The 20,071-nt window shown below is 35.8% G+C and overlaps 1 protein-coding gene across 1 annotated transcript in view; it reads right to left on the bottom strand.

The window, feature by feature from the left end:
- Positions 1–20,071, bottom strand: part of ETFA (electron transfer flavoprotein subunit alpha) — an 88,968-nt gene that overhangs the window by 22,586 nt on the left and 46,311 nt on the right. The window lies entirely within an intron of this gene.

Raw genomic sequence — 20,071 nt, 5'->3', positions numbered from 1 at the left:
TAAAAAGGAATGAAGTTCTAATGCATGCTATAACATAAATGAAATCTGAAAACATGATAACTAAAACACGACACTCACAAAAGGACAAATACTGTAATGATTCCACTTTTATGAAATACCTAGCAGAAGCAAAACCCACAGAGACAGAGTAGATGAGAGATTAGCAGGGACTGGGGTGCGAGAGAACGGAGAGTTACTAATTAATGGGTATAGGGTTTCAGTTTGGGGTGATGAAAAATTCTGTGTTTTTTTTTAAGATTTTATTTATTTATTTGACAGAGAGAGAGAGAGAGAGCACAAGCAGGGGGAATGGCAGGAAGAGGCAGAGTTCAGAGAAGCAGGCTCCCCGCAGAGCAGGGGGAGCCGGATGTGGGACTCGATCCCAGGACCCCGGCATCATGACCCAAGCCAAAGGCAGTCACCTAACCAACTGAGCCACCCAGGTGCCCTGGGGTGATGAAAAATTTTGGACGTAGATGGTGATGGTTGCATAACACTGTTAATGTAATTACTGCCACTGAACTGTACACTCAAAAATGGTTAAAATGGCAAATTTTATTAGATTTTACCACAATAAAAAAGTCATTAGAAAGTTATCACCTTAGGGCGCCTGGGTGGCTCAGTCATTAAGTGTCTGCCTTCAGCCTGGGTCATGATCAAAGGGTCCTGGGATCGAGCCCCACTTTGGGCTCCTTGCTCCACAGGAAGCCTGCTTCTCCCTCTCCCACTCCCCCTGCTTGTGTTCCCTCTCTCGCTCTCTCTCTCTCCGTCAAAAAATAAAAAAAAAATCTTTAAAAAGAAAGTTATCACCTTGACAGAAGCCTTCACACAATTCTCCACCTTCAAAAAACTTAAGTTCTAGAATCTTATGGTTTTGACAATTATCAAAAATAAACAGTTCACATAACATTAAAAAAATAACAACAATAATAGGGGAAACCAAGTACAGGATTTATAGAAATTCTTTGGAGTATCTTTGCAAATTTTCTGTAAAGCCAAAACTGTTCTCAAAAGTTTACTTAAAAAAAAAAAAGGCAATCAGAGTTATGAAGTTCAGTCCAAGTTACACAGACTCCTTTTAGTACTTTCTAAAGTTATAAGAATTTTAGTGGTGCTAATAATGTGGAAAAGGAAAGTGCCTATAAGAAAATAATAAATTGGGGTGCCTGGGTGGCTCAGTCGTTAAGCATCTGCCTTTGGCTCAGGTCATAATCCCAGGGTCCTGGGATCGAGCCCCGTGTTGGGCTCCCCACTCAGCGGGAAGCCCACTTCTCCCTCTCCCACTCCCCCTGCTTGTGTTCCTGCTCTTGCTATCTCTCTGTCAAATAAATAAATAAAATCTTAAAAAAAAAAAAGAAAATAATAAATTTACTATTCATCCAACCTAGAGACCCTCTAAGTAATCTCACTTTAAGGAAATGGAATACACGCTTTTGTCCCAAACACCATACCATTTCCCAAATTCCTTTTCAGACTAAGTTTAGTTAATATTAATATATAACATTATATATTAATTATATATATAAAAAATAATTAGACTAAGTTGTTCAAATATTCTTTTGTACCAGATTTTAAGTATTCATATCTTTGGCCCTAAAGTGAACAAAAGGACTGAAGTACATAGGCTAAATGATCAATTATCCATTAAATAAACATTTCCTTCTATCACAGTGTCTCATGTTCTCTGACATTCATGTGCATGTTTATCACATCTGAAGCTATATATGAGACAATAAACTAGCATTTATGTAAAAGAACCAAAATACAATAAGAATAGAAATTTAGAGTAGTTTTATTCCTTTCCAGTTACCACACAAAGGTAGCTAAGACAAAGATCTGCTGTCTACTCTTACTGATTTTCATGCCAGCTGTGAAATTAGATGGACTGCCTATACGACATGTCAATTTAACATAACAGTGGCATGCTTTTAAACAGCTATATATGGAAAAATTCAAGACTCTCCAAAACTTAAAAATTTCAACCTTATATATAAAATGGAAATGAATAGAAAACTTCACGAATACTGGTCCTCTGGAATAAATGTTTAAAGAAATCAGTCTAATAAAAATTAGCTAAGAAATCAAAACTATAATTTGAATGCAAAGATACAATCAGAACTAATTCTTAGCAAAAAGGTTTTTAACTACTGCACAACAGAACAAGTTATACAGCCTAATCTCAGTTTATAAATTCTACAACTTCTCCTTCGTCATTTTAAACTTCACCGTCAGGACTCTGATCATCCAGGCCACGTAATTACCTTTAAGAAGCATGCTTAGGGTGTCTTCTGGACTGCAGGTCCATACAGCAGTTCTCTTGGCCCTCTTAGGAATAGAACATCAATTGCTTTCAGCTAAATGCACTCACATATGAATATTTTAGTACAATTTAATGCTTCTATACCAACCCCAAAGGAATAGAGCATCAATTTGTGAACACAGTTCTCGTGGAGTTAAAAGCCAAGCTGGATAATGCAGTATGAAAGGGCTTGTCAATCTTTAGCTTTTTAGCAAGTCAGAAAAGCAGTCCATAAAGTCAGTCCCAGCTGTATACAAATAACTCTATCAAGTTTGTTCCTACACAGACTTTTCAACATTAGTGAATTTTCAAAAGAGAACCCCCAAAACAAAATTTCTTGTATTGGTAAATTCCCCCAAACTGCTTGTTCACCTAGTAACTGTTCATCTACGCTCGGAGTTATAAACAGACCACTGATCTGTTAGTAAAATACCAAAATATAGACAAAGTAATCTACTTCCACTAAGAAGTTGCACTAAGCGTAAAAACACATTTCCCTGGCAGTAGGTAACAGATTCTTTAATCACTGCAGTATGCTTATGTTTGGATGCATAAGAAGGTTAAGTCACAAACAGAGCTTCTAAAAGGCAATCCAGAGAAAAATGTAAAACGGGAACTACCATTATATATGCCAAGGCTTACAAAGTCATTCGAATTAAATTCTAGTCATAGCATAAACATGTCACTCCACTGAGCTCAACTGAGCTAATTAATGTCCTAACAAAATCCAATGAGACTGTCAAATATGAGTTATAGAATAAGACTGCAATACCTGTTCACGATTTCAAAACAAAAAAATCTCTCAGCAAACAAGGATTTGTAACTGTAAAAACAGCTAACACATAGTACTTATACTATATGCCAGGTATGGTTTTAAGTGTTTTACATATACTTATTCAATCTTCACAATTTCCCATGAGGTAGAGACTATTATCACCATGATATAGTTGAAAAAACTGTGGTACACAGAAGTGAAAGTTAAGTTACACAAGCAAGCAACTGTTATATGACACTATTATAGAAAACTTCTTTAATCTCATAAAAGGTATCTACTAAAAAGAGATAGCAAACATCATATCTAGTGGTGAAAACTATTAGAAATTACTGGAAAGTAAGGGACAGGATGTTTATCATCACCACTTCCATTAACAACATCCAGGGAGGCACAGCTGACATAGTAAGAAAAAAAAACTAAACAAAAGGATGAAACAAAATTTCATTATTCCCAGAAGACATGACTATGTATGTACAACATCCAACTACAGATAAATTAATAAAAGCAATATATAAACATAAATTGCATTCCTATTTAACTATCTACATTTATAAAGAAATTATAAAACTACCTAAATAAATAGAAGAAATAAAATCATGTTGTATAGAAGACTAAATATTGCAAAGATATCCACTCTCCCGAAATTAATCTATGCATCCACAGTTCCTCACTTGGAGGAATTTTTGCTTCTGAGTATTTACAACTTGTACTTTTCAAATCCAGAAGTCACTAATCAAATAAATTTTTTTTAAAAACTATAATGAATTTGCATGAGAGCACATTTAAAGTGGTTATGAATCTCAGAGAGACTGCTGTGTCCACTCAGCAGTTGTGTCTCGGCTATTTAACTGACAGGATCATATCTCATGCTCACGCTGTATAACCACAAGTAACGAGAACACAAGGAGGTATCTATTTTGAGATTTTTTTCATCTTGTTGCTTAACTGCAGTCTTTGGACAATGATTCACAGAGAGCCAAGAACAGCTAAGACAATTCTGGAGAAGAACAGAGGAGAGGGGAATTGCCCAACTAGGTAATGTTATTATTACAGCTTTAGGTGTAGTGCTGATACAACGATAAACTGACTGATAGGACAAAACAGAGAGCCCAGCAACAGACTTGTGCATGTATAGAAACACACGTACGAGGTGACTCTAGAGACCAGGGGAGGAGAAAGAGAATGTGTAATCAAAGATTAGTTATAGGAGGATAAAACTGAATACCTCCTTCACACCAAACATAAAAACCAAATCAAGTAGATTAAAAACCAAAATGTGCAAAGCAAACTTCACAAGTTTTAGGGAAAAGAGTGGTGCCTAGGTGGCTCAGTCAGTTAAGGGTCTGCCTTTGGCTCAGGTCATGATTCCAGGGTCCTGGGATCAAGTCCTGCATCGGGCTCCCTGCTCAGCAGGGAATCTGCTTCTCCCGCTGTGCCCCCCACCACCTGCCCCACTCATGCTCACTCTCTCAAAAATAAATAAAATCTTGAAAAATAAAACTTTTAGAAAAAAATACAGGTGAATATCATTATGACCCTGTCTTAGGAAAGATTCCTTAAACAACACACTGTAGATATTAAAAAGGAAAAAAATAAGTTCAACCACATTAAAATTAAAAGCTCTGTTTATCAAAAGACATAATTTTTTAAAAAAGGAAAAGCTGGCTAAAAACTGAGAGAAAATTTATGCAACACATATAATCAACAAAAGATTAGTACCTAAAACGTTTAATTAAAAACTTCCAAGAACCAGTAAGAAAAAAAAAATTCAATAGAAAAATGGGCAAAAAGATATGAACAGGAAATTCAGAGGGAATAAATCATTAACAGACATTCAGGACGCCTGGGTGGCTCAGTCGGTTAAGCATCTACCTTCGGCTCAGGTCATGATCCCAGGATCCTGGGATCAGGCTCCCTGCTCGGTGGGGAGCCTGCTTCTTCCTCTGCCTGCCACTCCCCCTGCTTGTGAATGCGTGTTCGCGCTCTGACAAATAAATAAAATCTTTAAAAAAAAAGTAAAACAAAACCCATTTAGAATATAAAGATGCCTAATAACAACAAATAAAACAGATAAAATAAATAAAACACAGTGAGATTTCATGCCCATCAGACTAGCAAAGCTTTTTTTAAAAAACTGTGGCAAATATACATTACATAAAATTTACCATTTTAATCACTGTTAAGTGCAGTTCTGTGGCATTAAGTATATTCACCTTGTCATGCAACCATCACTGCTATCTCCAGAACCACCATCTATCTCCAGAACAGCAAAACTTTAAAAAACCAAAAATACCAAAGTTCAAAGAGGATGGGAGTAAAGGTAAGTTTTATAAACTGCTGGTAAGTATAGCTACTTTGGTTGACCCTTCATCAACATCGGGAAAGCTGAACATTTCCTATAATTGAGCAGTTTCACTCTCAGGCATACTTCCTGAAACACTAACATACAGGGAGATATAAGAATCTTCCAGTAACATTATTTGTAACAGCAGGAATTACAGACTACGTAAATAAAGCATCCATTATTAGGAAAATGGGTGATGTGTGACATATTTCTGTAATAGGATACCATACATTAATGAAACACAAATGAAAAACTGCTACCTGAATTAAAATGGATGAATCTCACAAACATAGGACTGACTAAAAAACATAAAGAACACACAGTATGCTGTTGCTATAAAGTTATAAAAATGTATACAAAAAAACAAAAACAAAACAAAGTGTATACAAAACAATGTTACCTATCAGTGTTTCCCAATTTTTTTATATCATGGCACAGAGACAATGGCAGCATGTGTGTGGTACCCGGGGCTACATGAACAAGTCTAGTCATAATGTCTCCTGTTCCAAAGGCTGAGAGGATCAATATCTCAGCACACTTGTAAATCACTCACGGTACTCAAGTTGAAAAGTTCAGCAATATACTGTTTAGGGAACTGTAGATATACGGTAAAAGTGAAATGTATTGAAATCATCAACAAATTTAGGTAATGATTACTTTTGAGGGAAAGGAAGGATGTGTATTAAAGAAAGTACATAGGGGCTTTCAACTGTATTATAATACTGTTTCTTAAATTTGGTAGTAAAAACAAAGGTGTATACTGTATTCTTTATATTCTTTATATATACTTATATAAAATATGTATTTTGTATATATATTCTTTATATACATATATATTTTTAAATAAATAGAAAAGAATGGGAAGCAAAATGGATTTAGCAAATGTAAGCTACTTTTTCAAGCTTAGCCTACCAAGAGAGATGAAAAGGAAGCTAGCTAGTAGAGAAAAGAGACTGCTGGGTAGACAAAGAATTTTCCTTTTTAAGATTATGAAAAAAGGAGCAGGAGAGAGGGAGAGGTTCTGAACCCAGAACACAGGGGTAAATAATGGAATACTGTCCCAAAGGAGGTAGGAAGTAATGGGATCCAAGGACACAGGTAGAGAGATGAGCATTAAATTATAAAAGGCTCACCTCTTTCTTTGATGTATATAGGTTAGGTTGTATTGTTTTGCTTTTATGGAGAGAACCGTAAGTTGACTTATGAAGTAGAAGGAAATAGCAGCGCCTGAGAATAGGGAAATAGTACTAAATAAGGAGTTTCTAAAATTGGTACAATTTAAGATAATGTTGATATATACTAACAGAGGACAAAAGCAAAATTCAGTTCAGAAGATCTATTTGTGGAAAACTGAGGCTATGCAATCCACCAGTTTTTCCTGGACAAGTGGTTTTTAAAAATGTACTCAGGGCTCTAATCATTCTGCAGAGGGGCCATAGAGACTCTTTGAGAAAAATGAGAAGGGAAAGAGCCATGTTGGCAATGCTCTAGGTTACACCCCTCCACTGCAACTCCACTTTTCCTATTATCCATAGGGCTTCCTGACAAGATTTCACCTGAAGGGTTCTACAACTAAGTCACTACTACTCTGAAATTTTATCCTGGAAAAGTCAGAGCAGCAAGCCCCAAACCAAATAATTGTGGGCCCTTATGGAAATGCACTTAAATGTTAAGCAACTGGCTGACACTGAGGGACATTATAAAAACAACAACAACAAAACAACATCCTTATGAAACCACTGTCCTATTTATAGTAAAGACATTGTTGAGGATGTTAATCAATAGTGTCCTCTTTATAAGGGCTCAAGGGATAAATCTCTCTCTCTGATCTTGCTATCAGGCCAAATTATGCTTCCCATGTGCAATTAGTTTGTTTTTACCTTAGGGACACTATAAATCAGGACACCGATCTTGTTTCCCAATATGAACTGGCTTCTAGAAAACCTAGTGCCAAATTTGCAGACTAAATCTGGCAAATGGATAGAATGATACAGAATTTGTTTTCTTTAAAAACCTCTCTCCTAGTTTTAACTTATCTCCAACCTTTGTTTATCTTCCATCTGAGTTTTCTCAAGACCAAACTGTCACCCAGCACCTCCCATGAAGAGACAAAAGGCAGTTTGGCTACTACAGGTAGGAGGCTGGGGAACAGGAGTAGGAACCCTAAGAAACGTACAGAAGGCCTAAGACTGAGGTTAAATAAGAAGTGAGAGTTACTCCTTACTACAACCATGAGACTAAAGATTAAAGAGCTATGACAACTAAACGCAATACCTGACCCTAAACTGGATTCTGTATGGAGATGGGACAATACCATAATGAGCACTATGAAACTAAATGATAAAACTGGAATATCCCATTAGAATACGGAAGACAAATTAGAATTTAAATTGACAAAATCCAAATAGAGGATGTAAGCGTACTTTGGTTGTGTAAGAGAATATTTCTGTTCTTAGGAAATACACACTAAAGGGGCACCTGGGTGGCTCAGTCGGTTAAGCGTCTGATTCATGATTTCAGCTCAGGTCATGATCTCATGTGTTATGAGACCGAGCCCCATGTTGGGTTCCGCGCTCAGCGGAGAGTCTGCTTGAGATTCTCCCTCTCCCTCTCCCCCAACTTGTGCTTGCTCTCTCTCTCAAATAAATTAATTAATAAACGAAATACACACTAAAGTATCTAGGGGTCATGCTGTTAGTGTCATATGTTTAGGAAAAAAAAAATCTGCGTGTATAAAAAATATGTGTGTATAAAAAAATATGTGTATACACACAGACACTGTACTATTTTTAATTTTCAACTTTTTCTTAAGTTTGAAATTATTTCCAAATAAAAAGTTAATTAAAAAATGAAGAGTAATACGTAAGAATTTGTTGCAACAGTAAGCTGTTAGATTAGTGGTTCCCCATCACTAGGTCTGAATTCTTGCAAGGAACATGAATCCATAGATGCACCAGGAATTGTTCTCTCTATATATGTTCAATCATCTTCCATATGCATGTGTAAACTGCTATGAATGATAAAAATGTATTTAAAAGTATAACTAAATTCATGGCATCTTTTGGGTTAATATATATTTTCCCATTTTCTCAAACAATCAGTAATAAGTGTTCTGTGAGGATAACAAAATTTGCCTTTGTGTCCCCTTACTTGAATAGGGAACTTCTTACTGTTTTCAACAGAGAGAACCACAGCGATGCTTCTCACAGCTATTACTGGATGGCAACAAAACAGAACATAGGATCTTCAAAGAATGTAAAGTTGAGAGGAATGTGAATAGAAAAAAATCAAGCTTTAAAAGATTCATGAGGCTTCAATGGTGGAGAACAAAAACCCAAATTTAGTAACGACAGTGTTCAGCTTTAAACACAAAGAACACTTCATTATTATTAGACAATGGAGACATGGTTTAACAGACAATAAAATATGGGTGAAGGAGAAGACTGAGAGTTTGGATGTCCACAAGTGTAATACATGCCAACAGTGGGATATGCCTGCCAAAAACCTAATGCAATATTAAGTAGCATTAATTAAAATATTATTTAGGAAGATAATAATCTAATTCTGTACTCATCAGAGCACATATGAAGTAATGCATTTGACTCTGGGCCTTAGGACTCCTGCACATGGCCCTGAGGGAACTGCTTATATCAGACTAAACCTTCCTGCAGAGAAAAACTATGAAACCTTGTTAAAATATAGACAGCAACTATTTAAATACTCTGGAGATCAACCAAGACAGGTAGCATTTAAGAAGGCCGAGTTCTGTAGAGGAGGGAAGCACAACAAGATGAGTCTACCTTATACCACTACTTTCTCCCTTGGGGCATTTGCAGATTTCCCACAGGGGATAAAAGCCAATCAGAAAGCAGTCGCTTTGGATAGAAACCTGCAGTCTTACTAGTTCAGGAAACACACAAACAAATTTGTGGCTGCCACGTTAGCTAGAAAGGAAGGAAACAACTCCAGAGAGAGAACCACCAATTCGACATACGTTCTCTGCTTAAAACCCTGGGGACCCCTGCATTACAGATGTGCAAGGTGGCTTCTCAGCTGCCTGGCTAGTATTAAAAGAGAAGACAGTTTGGAGTTGCAGCTTTGTTTTGTGTTTTAGTTGTATTTGTCCAGAATCAATACCAACTAATCATTTAAGAATTCCTTTATGTGAATGCTTGGCAACAAGAATGGTGCTCAAATAAGTACTCAGGGTTAAATAACTTTTTTGAATCTCATTATTTATCCTGGAAAAACTGTACTGACTTTGCACTGATGATGCAGAAAAACAAGAGTGGGTAAAACTATTGTCTGCATTAGTCCAGACAGCCGCACCAAACTGAACTAGTTGTCACAGCATTCTTCAAGGCCACATACCCAGTTTAAAAAAAACCTGAAAAATAAAAAGCTGGTTTCACTTAAGATTGTTCCTGACTAAATTATTAGTTTTATTAAACCTTGACCTTTGAGTACACACTTTTTAGTATTCTGTATTATAAACTGTGAAGTATACAAGGTACTTCCACTGTGTATCAAAGCACAATTGTCATGAGGAAAATCACTTGGTGATGGTTTGAGTTACAAGCTGAACCAGCCACTTTTTTTATGGAACAACATTTTTACTTCAAAGAACAAGTGGCAGATATTTGATGTTTTAGCAGACATTTTATTGAAAATGAATGAAATGAGCTTATCAATTCTGAGAAAACTACTTAAAAGTTTTGTTGCCAATGACAAAATTTGAGCTTTTAAGTGGTAATTAGAATTCTAAAAAACTTATATCCATAAGCATGAGCTTTAAAGACTCTTCTAATGAGATGAGCGGTGATATTAATGAACCTGACTTTTTGATACTGACAACATTTGTCAGCATTTGGGAGATCTGCAAAACTCAGTGAACCTTTACAGCATACTTTGGGAATATTGTGGGTTCAGTTCCAGACCACCATAATCAAGCAAATATCACAGTAAAGCATGTCAAATTAATTTTTTGGTTTCCCAGTACATGTTCACCCTATACTAGTCTATTAAGTGCACAATGACACTATGTCTAACAAAATAATGTACATACCTTTATTTAAAAGTACTTTATTGCTAAAAAATGCTAACCACCATGTGAGCTTTTCACAAGTTATAATCTTACTGCTAGTGGAGGGTCTTGCTTCATGTTGATGGCTGCTGACTGATCAGGGTGGTGGTTGCTGAAGGCTGGGGTGTCTTATTTCTTAAAATAAGACAACAGCACAGTTTTGTCACATTTTTCTCTATAATTTCTCTGTAGCATGTGATGCTTTCTGATTTTATCCACAGTACAACTTCTATCAAAATTCGTTATCACTAACTCTATGTCATATTCTAAATCCTCTGTTGTCAACAATCTTCACACCATCTTCACCAAGAGCAGTTTCCATCTCAAGAAATCACCTTGGCTCACCCATAAGAAACAACTCCTCATCCATTAAAGTTCTATCATGAGATTGTCACAATTAAGTCCCATTTTCAGGCTCCACTTCTAATTCTAGTTCTCTTGCTACTTCCACCACATCTGCAGTTACTTCCGCTACTCAAGTCTTGAACCCCGCAAAAGTCCTCCATGAGGGTTGGAATCCACTTCCTCCAAAATCCCATTAATGTTGGTATTTTCACCTCTTCCATGAATCATGAATGTTCTTAATGGCATCTAGAATGGTGACTCCTTTCTGGAAGGCTTTCAATTTACTTTCCCCAGATCCATCAAAAGAATCACTATCTATGGCACTTAGAACCTTACAGAATGTATTTCTTAAACAATAAGACTTGAAAGTCAAACATTGACTCCTTGATCCATGGGCTACAGAATGGATGCTTGTGTTAGCATGCATGAAAACAACATTCATCTTATACATCTCCATCAGAACTCTTGGGTGACCAGGTGCATTGTTGATAAACAGTAATATTTTGAAAGAAATCATTTTTTTCTGAGGTCTCCACATTAGGCTTAAAATAGTCAGTAAACCATATTGTAAATAAATGTGCTATCATCCAGGCTTTCTTGTTCCATTTCTAGAGCACAGGAGGAATAGATTTTGCATAATTTTTAAGGGCCCTAGGATTTTCAGAGTGGTAAATGAGCACTGGCTTCAACCTAAAGTCACTATCTGCATCAGCCCATAACAAGCTTTAAAGCCAGGCATGGATTTTTCCTCTCTAGCTATGGAAGTCCTAGATGGCATCTTCTTTCAAAAAAAGACAGTTTTGTCTATTTTGAAAATCTGTTTAGTGTAGCCACTTTCACTAATTATTTTAGCTAGATCTTCTAGATAACCTGCTGCAGCTTCTATATCAGTACTTGCTGCTTCACCTTGTGAGACGGCTTCCTTCCTTAAACTTCATAAACCAACCTCTGCTGGCTTCAAACTTTTCTTCTGCTGATTCTTCACCTCTCAGGCTTCACAAAATTGAAGGGATTTGCTCTGAAGAGAATTGCTCTGGAGTAAACGACTTAAAGGAATGTTGTGGCTGGTTTGATCTTCTATCCAGACCACTGAAATTTTCTCCATAACAGCAATAGGTTGTTTCACTTTCTTATTCATCTGTTTACTGAAGTAGCTCTTTTACTTTCCTAGGAACCTCTCTGCATTCAAAACTTGTCTAACTGTTGGGCACAAAAGGCCTAGCTTATGCCCTGTCTCAGCTTTCAACGTGCCTTCTTCACGTAGCTTAATCATTTCTAGCTTTTGATTTAAAGTGAGAGATACGCAATTTTTCCTTTCACTTGAACACTGAGGAAGCCATTGAGGGGTTATTAATTGGCCTGATTTCAATATTGTTGTGTCTCAGAAAACAGGGAGACTTGAGGAGAGGGAGATAGATTGGGGAACACCCAGTCAGTGAAAGTCAGAACACATACAACATTCATTGATTAAATTAATTGTATTATATGGGTGAGGTTCATGGTGCCCCCAATTATAATAGTAACATCAAAGATCTCTGATCACAGATCACCATAACAAATAAAATAATAATGCAAAACTTGAAACTACTGTAAGAATTACCAAGATGTACACAGAGACACAGAGACACAAAGTGAGCAAATGCTATTGAAAAATAGCGCTAATAGACTTGCTAAATGCAGGGCTGCCAAAAACCATTAATTTATTTAAAAAAAAAACATCAGAATATATGTGAAGTGCAAGAGAAGCACAATAAAACAAGATATGTCTTTATTTTCTAAATGAACAATGCATGATGTACAAGATGGTAAAAGATCCATTCAAAGTGCAATATAGACCAATGGATTTTTTTTTTAATTTTTTTATTGTTATGTTAATCACCATATATTACATCATTAGTTTTTGGTGCAGTGTTCCATGATTCATTGTTTGTTCATAACACCCAGTGCTCCATGCAGAACGTGCCCTCCTCAATACCCATCACCAGGCTAACCCATCCCCCTACCCCCCTCCCCTCTAGAACCCTCAGTTTGTTTTTCAGAGTCCATCATCTCTCATGGTTCGTCTCCCCCTCTGACATACTCCCTTTTTCTTCCTCTCCTGTTATCTTCTTCTTTTTCTTTTTTCTTAAAATATGTTGCGTTATTTGTTTCAGAAGTACAGAACTGTGATTCAACAGTCTTGCACAATAGACCAATGGATTTTAATATAAAAGTATGAAAAGGTCAATGATATGGTTTCACATTCCACATTGTAAATAACCTTTAAGAAATTACTACTTGTTGGGGCATCTGCGTGGCTCAGTCAGTTGCGCATCCGACTCTTGACTTTGGCTCAGGTCATGATCTCAGCGCCCTGGGATCAAGCCCCGCATTGGGCTCCCCGCTCAGCGGGTAGTCTGCTTGTCTCCCTCTCCCTCTGCCCCTCCTCCTGCTTGCTCTGTCTCTCTCTCTCTTAAATAAATAAATCTTTAAAAAAAAAGAGATTACTACTTGTCAAATTTTGGTATAATGTAAAAGTAAAAGAAAGATATCCAAAATTTTCTGAAGAGGCTATTAAAATACCTTCTTCCCAACTATATATATGTGTGATGGTAGATTTTCTTCATGTATTTTAATCAAACTAATACAAGAAAACAGTGGAAGCAGAAATAAGAATCTAGTAATTTTCTATTAAGCTATGAAGCCAAAAATGTAAAGCAATGCAACTATTCCCATTAAAAATCATTTTTCTTTTAGAAAAGTTACTTTCATCAAAATGATATTTATATTAAGAAAAATAGTTTTATTATTTTCAAGTAAATATTTAAAAATATTTAAAATTTTTCTCAGTTTGAATTTCTAATACAGTAAGTATTAACAGATATGACCCACATAAACAAAAGCTCTTTGACAGCCCTCAATCTTGAGAGGGAATCCTAAGACAAAAAATTTGAGAAGCACTATACTACACATATAATGAAACAGGAAAATGTGAAAATACAATCAAAGGAGATCAACCTTAAAATAACTCAGATTTTGGAATTAGTACACAAGGATTTTAAAGCAGTTATTGTAAGTATGATCAAGAATATAAAGGAAAAGTTAACTGCAATGACTGCACAAATAAGAAATGTCAACAGAGAAATTAAAATTATAAAAAGAACCAAATGCAAATCTAGAACTGAAGAAAATCTGAAATAAGAAATTCCCTAGATGGCTTTTTTTTTTTAAGATTTTATTCATTTATTTGACAGAGACACAGCAAGAGAGGGAACACAGCAGGGGGAGTGGGAGAGGGAGAAACAGGCTTCCCGCTGAGCAGGGAGCCTGATGCAGGGCTCGATCCCAGGACCCTGGGATCATGACCTGAGCTGAAGGCAGACACTTAATGACTGAGCCACCCAGGCGCCCCTCCCTAGATGGTTTTAACAGCAAATTTGAAATTATGGAAGAGTCAGTGATCTTGATGACAGACCAAAAGAAATTATTTAAATATACACTTAAAATATGTGTAACTGGAGTTCCAGGGTAAAGTACAGGTGGCACACTGTCCATAAATGTTCAACAGGCCAAATCTAGACTGCTGCCCGTTTCTATATACAAAGTTTTACTGGAATAGAGCCATGCTCATTCATTCATTTATTTGTCTATAGCTGTACATTCGATGGCCCATAGAACAAAAAATATTTGCTGTACTACTCTTTACAGATAAAGTTTGTTGACCCCTGGTCTAGATCTTTTATGTTCTTACTGAATTTCTTGGTCTATTTATTTTATCAATTACTAGGAGAAAGTGTTAAAATCTCCAACTATGAGTATGAATTTGTCTATTTCTAACTTTAGTTCTCTCAGTTTTTGCTTAAAGTCTTTTGAAACTTATGTTGTTGGGCACTTCTACAATCATGATTGTTCTGTCTTCCTGATAAATTAATCCTTTTATTATTATGTAATGTCTCTCTTTATCTTTGGTAGTAGTCATTGTCTTAAAGTCTACTTTCTCTGATATTAATAAAGACATTCAGATTTCTTAATTTCTTATGCTTACTGCTTGTATGGTACATGTTTCTTTTTTCCCCCAAAGATTTATTTAAATTCAATTAATTAACATATAATGTATTATTGGTTTCAGAGGTAGAGGTCAGTGATAAAGATTTATTTATTTATTTGAGAGAGACAGAGAAAGCAGGTGCACACAGGGAGGGGCAGAGGGAGAGAGAAAGAATTTCAAGGAGACTCCCTGCTGAGCATGGAGCCCAGAGCCCAGACACAGGGCTTGATCTCACAACCCTGAAATCATGCCCTGAGCTGAAATCAAGAGTTGGACGCTTAACCGACTGAGCCACCCAGGCACCCTGGTGTATCTTTTTCTTTCCCTTCCCCTTCAGTGTATATGTTTTTTATATTTAAAATGCATTTCTTATAGGTGGCACATAGATGAGGTCTTGCTTTTTATACATTCTGACAGTTTCTGCTTTTTGACTGGAGCGTTTAACTCCTATTTTTCTGACTGCTTTTAAGAATGTCTTTTTATCATTCTTTAAACACTTTATGATGTGCCTGGTAGTTTCTGTCACGTTTACTGTTCTTGGGGCTTGTTGAGCTTCTGAGATCTGTATGTTTATAGGTTTCATCAAATTTAAAAATTTTCTGGTCATTATTTCTCCAAAAAGTTTGCCTATTCCAACTATACATATATTAGGCCTGCTAAAGTTGTCCCAAAGCTCAACAATGCTCCATCCATTTTTTTTTCTGTTTTTATTTTCTTATTTTCTCTTTGTGTGTCATTTTGGAGATCTGCTACCATATCTTCAAGTTCACTAATGTTTTTTCCTGCAGTGTCTAATGGCACATTACATTCTTTTCAAGTTCATCAAGATAGGGCATTTATCACACCATGAGTCCCCCAAAATTTTAAGATTGAACTATTACAGAGATATTCTCCAAAATTAAATTAGAAATCAGTAATAGAAAGCTCTCTAGGAAAAAAAACACAAATATTTAGAAATTAAACATTTCTAATTTTATAAATTAGAAAGTATTTTTAAATAAATGATAAAAATATATCAAAATTTGTGTGATGCAGCTAAAGCAGTGCTTAGACAGAAATTTATACCTTTAATATTTACTTTTAAAAATAAATAATACAGCTTGACTGGCTCAGTCAGAAGAGCATGCAACTCTTGATCTCGGGGTCATGAGTTTAAGCCCCACGTTGGGTGCAGAGATTACTTAAATAAGTGAACTTCAAAAAATTTTTTAAAAATAAACAATACAAAATTAATGAAGTTCTGCCTTATGAGCAAGGTAAACCTGAAGTAATTAGAGAAACAATGAAAACAAAGCTAAAATTTGGCTCACTGTTGGTGTAGCTGCTATGGAAAACAATTTGGCAGATCCTCAAAAGGTTAAACACAGAGTTACCATATGATCTAGCAAATCCACTCCTAGGCATATATACAAGAAAAATTAAAATATATGTCCACGCAAAAACTTGTAAATGAATGTTCATATCTGCATTATTCGTAATAGCCAAAAAGTGAAAACAACCCAAATGTCCATCAAATTATGAATGGATAAATAAAATGTGGTATACCCACATAATGGAATACTATTAGCAATAAAAAGTAGTAGTATGACATGGATAAACCTTGAAAACATTATGCTAAATGAAAAAAACACAAAAGATCACCTATTATATAATCAATTATTACAAAATATTAATATGAAATGTCCAGAACAGGCAAATCTATATAGACAGAAAGTAGAATGTTAATTGCCTTGGCCTGGAGGAGTTGGGGAAAAAAACAGGTATGTGTCTTCTGGGGGCAATGACAATGTTCTAAAACTAACTGAGGTGATGGTTGTATAACTCTGTGAATATACTAAAAGCCACTGAATTAAACGTTTAATTGGATGAATTGTATGGTACAGAATTATATCTCAATAAGTCTGTCATTCTAAAAAAGTTGTATCACCAAGATTTTTAAAAATTTTTTATAAACTCTTCACTAGACTGATGAAGAGAAAGTGAACAAAAAAGGAAGACACAAATTACCAATTGCAGAAATTAAAGAGGAGCTATCACTCCAGACCTTATAGACAATGAAAATAGGGCAGTATTATAAACACCTTTATCCAATACATTTGACTTAGAAGAATTGGACCAATTCATTGAAATAGATCACTTAGCCAAACAGGCTCAAAATAAAATCGAAAATCTGAATAGCCCTAAAACCATTAAAGAACCTGAGTTAGTTGTCAAATACTCCACCAAAGAAAACTCCAGGCCAAAATGGCATCATTGGTGAATTCTATCACATTTAAGACAAAACACAAAACAAAACAAATATATCAATCTTACACAAACCTTTCAGAAAATAGAGCAGTAAGGAACACCTTTCAACTCATTTTATGAAGTCAGCATAATGCTGATACCAAAATTAGACAAATATATTCTTTAAAAAGAAAGTTAGATTTTGATCAAGACAGACCCCCCCCAAAAAAAAAAAAAAAGACAGACCCCAAAATCCTTAGCACAGTACCAGTCAATCAAAACCAACAGTATATTAAAAGATATCATGATCAAGTAGGGTTTATCACAGTAACTCAAAGTGCTTTAACATTCAAAAATTGAACAATGTAATTCATCATTATTAACAAAATAAAGGAGGAAAAAAACATGATCATTTTAATAAATGTAGAAAAACATTTGACAAAATTCAACAACCATTCATGGTAATAACTCAACAAAATGGGAACAGAAGGGAAGTTCCTCAACTTGATACCATTAAGAAAATAAACAGGCAAGCCACACCTTGGGAGAAATATTTGTAAAACATATCTGATAAGAAGCTCACATATTATAACTACATAACTGCATAAGTAATTATATATATAACATATACATAATGGTGACATTTCAATAACAAAAAGACAAGCAATAAAAAAGGGCCAAAGAATTAAACACACTTCATAAGGAAGACATGTGAATCCTCAAAACACAGCAATGTTCATCATCATTAGCTATCAGGCAAATGAAAATTGAAACCACAATAAGGTACCACTACACATTGACTATTCAACAGCTAAAACACCAAATACTGGTAAAAATGAGGAGCAACTGGAACCCAAATACATAGTTGGTGGGAATGTAAACTTTGGGAAGAAATGATCCAGACAGGAGTATCAGAGTCCAAGCAAAGTGGGGAGGGTATCTATATGAAAGGACTGTTGGGTGCAGGGTGTCAGAACCTGAGTGGGGCAAGGAGGGACGGCATTTGTGCAGGGCAGAGTCCAGGTTTTTCACTGTAGAAGAAGGGCATTACAAACAGGGAAGGGGGAGAACCAGAATTGATCCTGTGGTATTGGACTGGAATTGGCAGTATCAAAGTAACTATGGTTTTCAATATATGGAATAGAGACTGATACAGAAATACAGAAATACAGATGTAAACGTGTGTGTATGTGCCTACATATACACATAGCTATGCACATTCCCGAGCTTTTTTCACTGAGAGGTTCTGGGAATAACAGCATCCCAACAGCAATGAAAGCAGCTAACATCCAGCTGTTGGCTGCTAAATACTATTCTTCACTAAAAGGAACCAGGGCTCTTTAGAGAAAAGACGGATTCCAGGGCTGGGATAAGAAAAGTACAAAATGAGCCTGGAACATATTGTTCTGTTAGAAAGTAAGAAAGGGAGAGAAAAATGGGAACACATCAAAAAAGACACAGAATCCACCTTTAAGAGGTTCTCACTGGCCAAATGTGGGACAATTTGTACAACAATAATAATGATGACAGATTTTCACCCACTCAGTAAAATGGGAATCAGAAGTCCATACTGATATAAATAAATATATGAATTGAAAGCCTAAGGACAATTGGAATGTTCACATCATTTCAAAGTACCTCCTCATAAAACATTTATTAATTACAAAGGGAAAAGTAACTTTATAGCAGAGAATTTTCACAGATATCACCTTAATGAAAAGATCAAAGTGAAAATCATTAGTAGTAAGACAAAATGAAATTGTGTACCACCTGATAGGATGAAATACCACTTTTGTGATAATCCTGTCAAAGATATATAACCTAAATTGAATTGTGAGGAAACAAGGCAAACCTAATTTGAGGGACATTCTACTCTTCAAAATAGCTATCCTATAATCTTCAGAAGTGCCAAGGTCATGAAAGTCAAGGTAAGACAAGAACTGTTTAAGATGGAAGGATATATAACAACCATATGCATCATGTGATTCTGAGCTAAAGCCTCTTGCTATAAAGGACATTACTGGACAATAGGCGAAACCTGAATGGGATCTGATGATAAGATGGAATTAATGTATCAATTGTAATGTCCTGATTTTAAAAGTTGTATGGTGGTTATATAGGAGAATGTTCTACATAACTTATCTGCGGATGACGGAGTACCATCTCAGCAACTTACTTTCAAACGGTCCACAAAAATAAAGGTTTTTGGTCTGTACTCACGAGTTTTCTGTACACTTGAGACTGCTTCAAAAAGGTTTTTTAAGGGTTTTTTTAGGAGAGAGAAAGAGCACTCAGGCACACATGAGCAGACGGGAAGGGCAGAGGGAGAGGGAGAGAATCTTAAGAAGGCTCCATGCTCAGGGCGAAGCCCAACAAGGTGCTCGATCTCACTACCCTGAGATCATGACCTGCGCCAAAACCAAGAGCCAGGTGTTTAAACAACCAAGCCACCCAGGCACCCCTAGATTGCTTTAAGTTTTAAAGCCTAAATGCGCACGTGCGCACACACACACAAATATATACACATATATATGACTAGGCCTAACTCACAGTTAATGGATCAAAATCTCTGGGGATTATATGATTTATGTTAAAGAAAGTCTTTAAAGTGTTCAATATATTTAAATTCCTTATAAAAAGTTTTAAATAATTCTATATTCACAATGGCAATGTTGAAGAAAGCTGACTGTATAACATTTATTTTCAATACAGATAAGGATGCCACTGGTCATTCCATCATTCAGATGTTCTACTTAACAAGTGCTGCCTTTTGGTCAAACTAAATAAAGGTTTGTCTGCCACCTCAGTGCATTCTGAATTTCTCGTAGAAGTATTATCAATCAGAAACGTTGTGGGTCTGATCTTTTGTAAATTCAAGCCTGAAGATGTCTACTCATGTAATATGCACAATCATTAGATATGGTTAGTGACTGAACTTTGAAACCAAAGTATTTATTTTCTAAGTTTTGGAC

The sequence above is a fragment of the Eumetopias jubatus genome, unplaced genomic scaffold, assembly GCF_037043125.1.
Source record: "Eumetopias jubatus isolate StellerSeaLion01/CBP00866 unplaced genomic scaffold, mEumJub1_p1.0 scaffold_7, whole genome shotgun sequence".
Taxonomy (NCBI): domain Eukaryota; kingdom Metazoa; phylum Chordata; class Mammalia; order Carnivora; family Otariidae; genus Eumetopias; species Eumetopias jubatus.
Note: the sequence above shows the minus strand (reverse complement) of the source record. Positions and strands in the feature narration are given on the sequence as shown.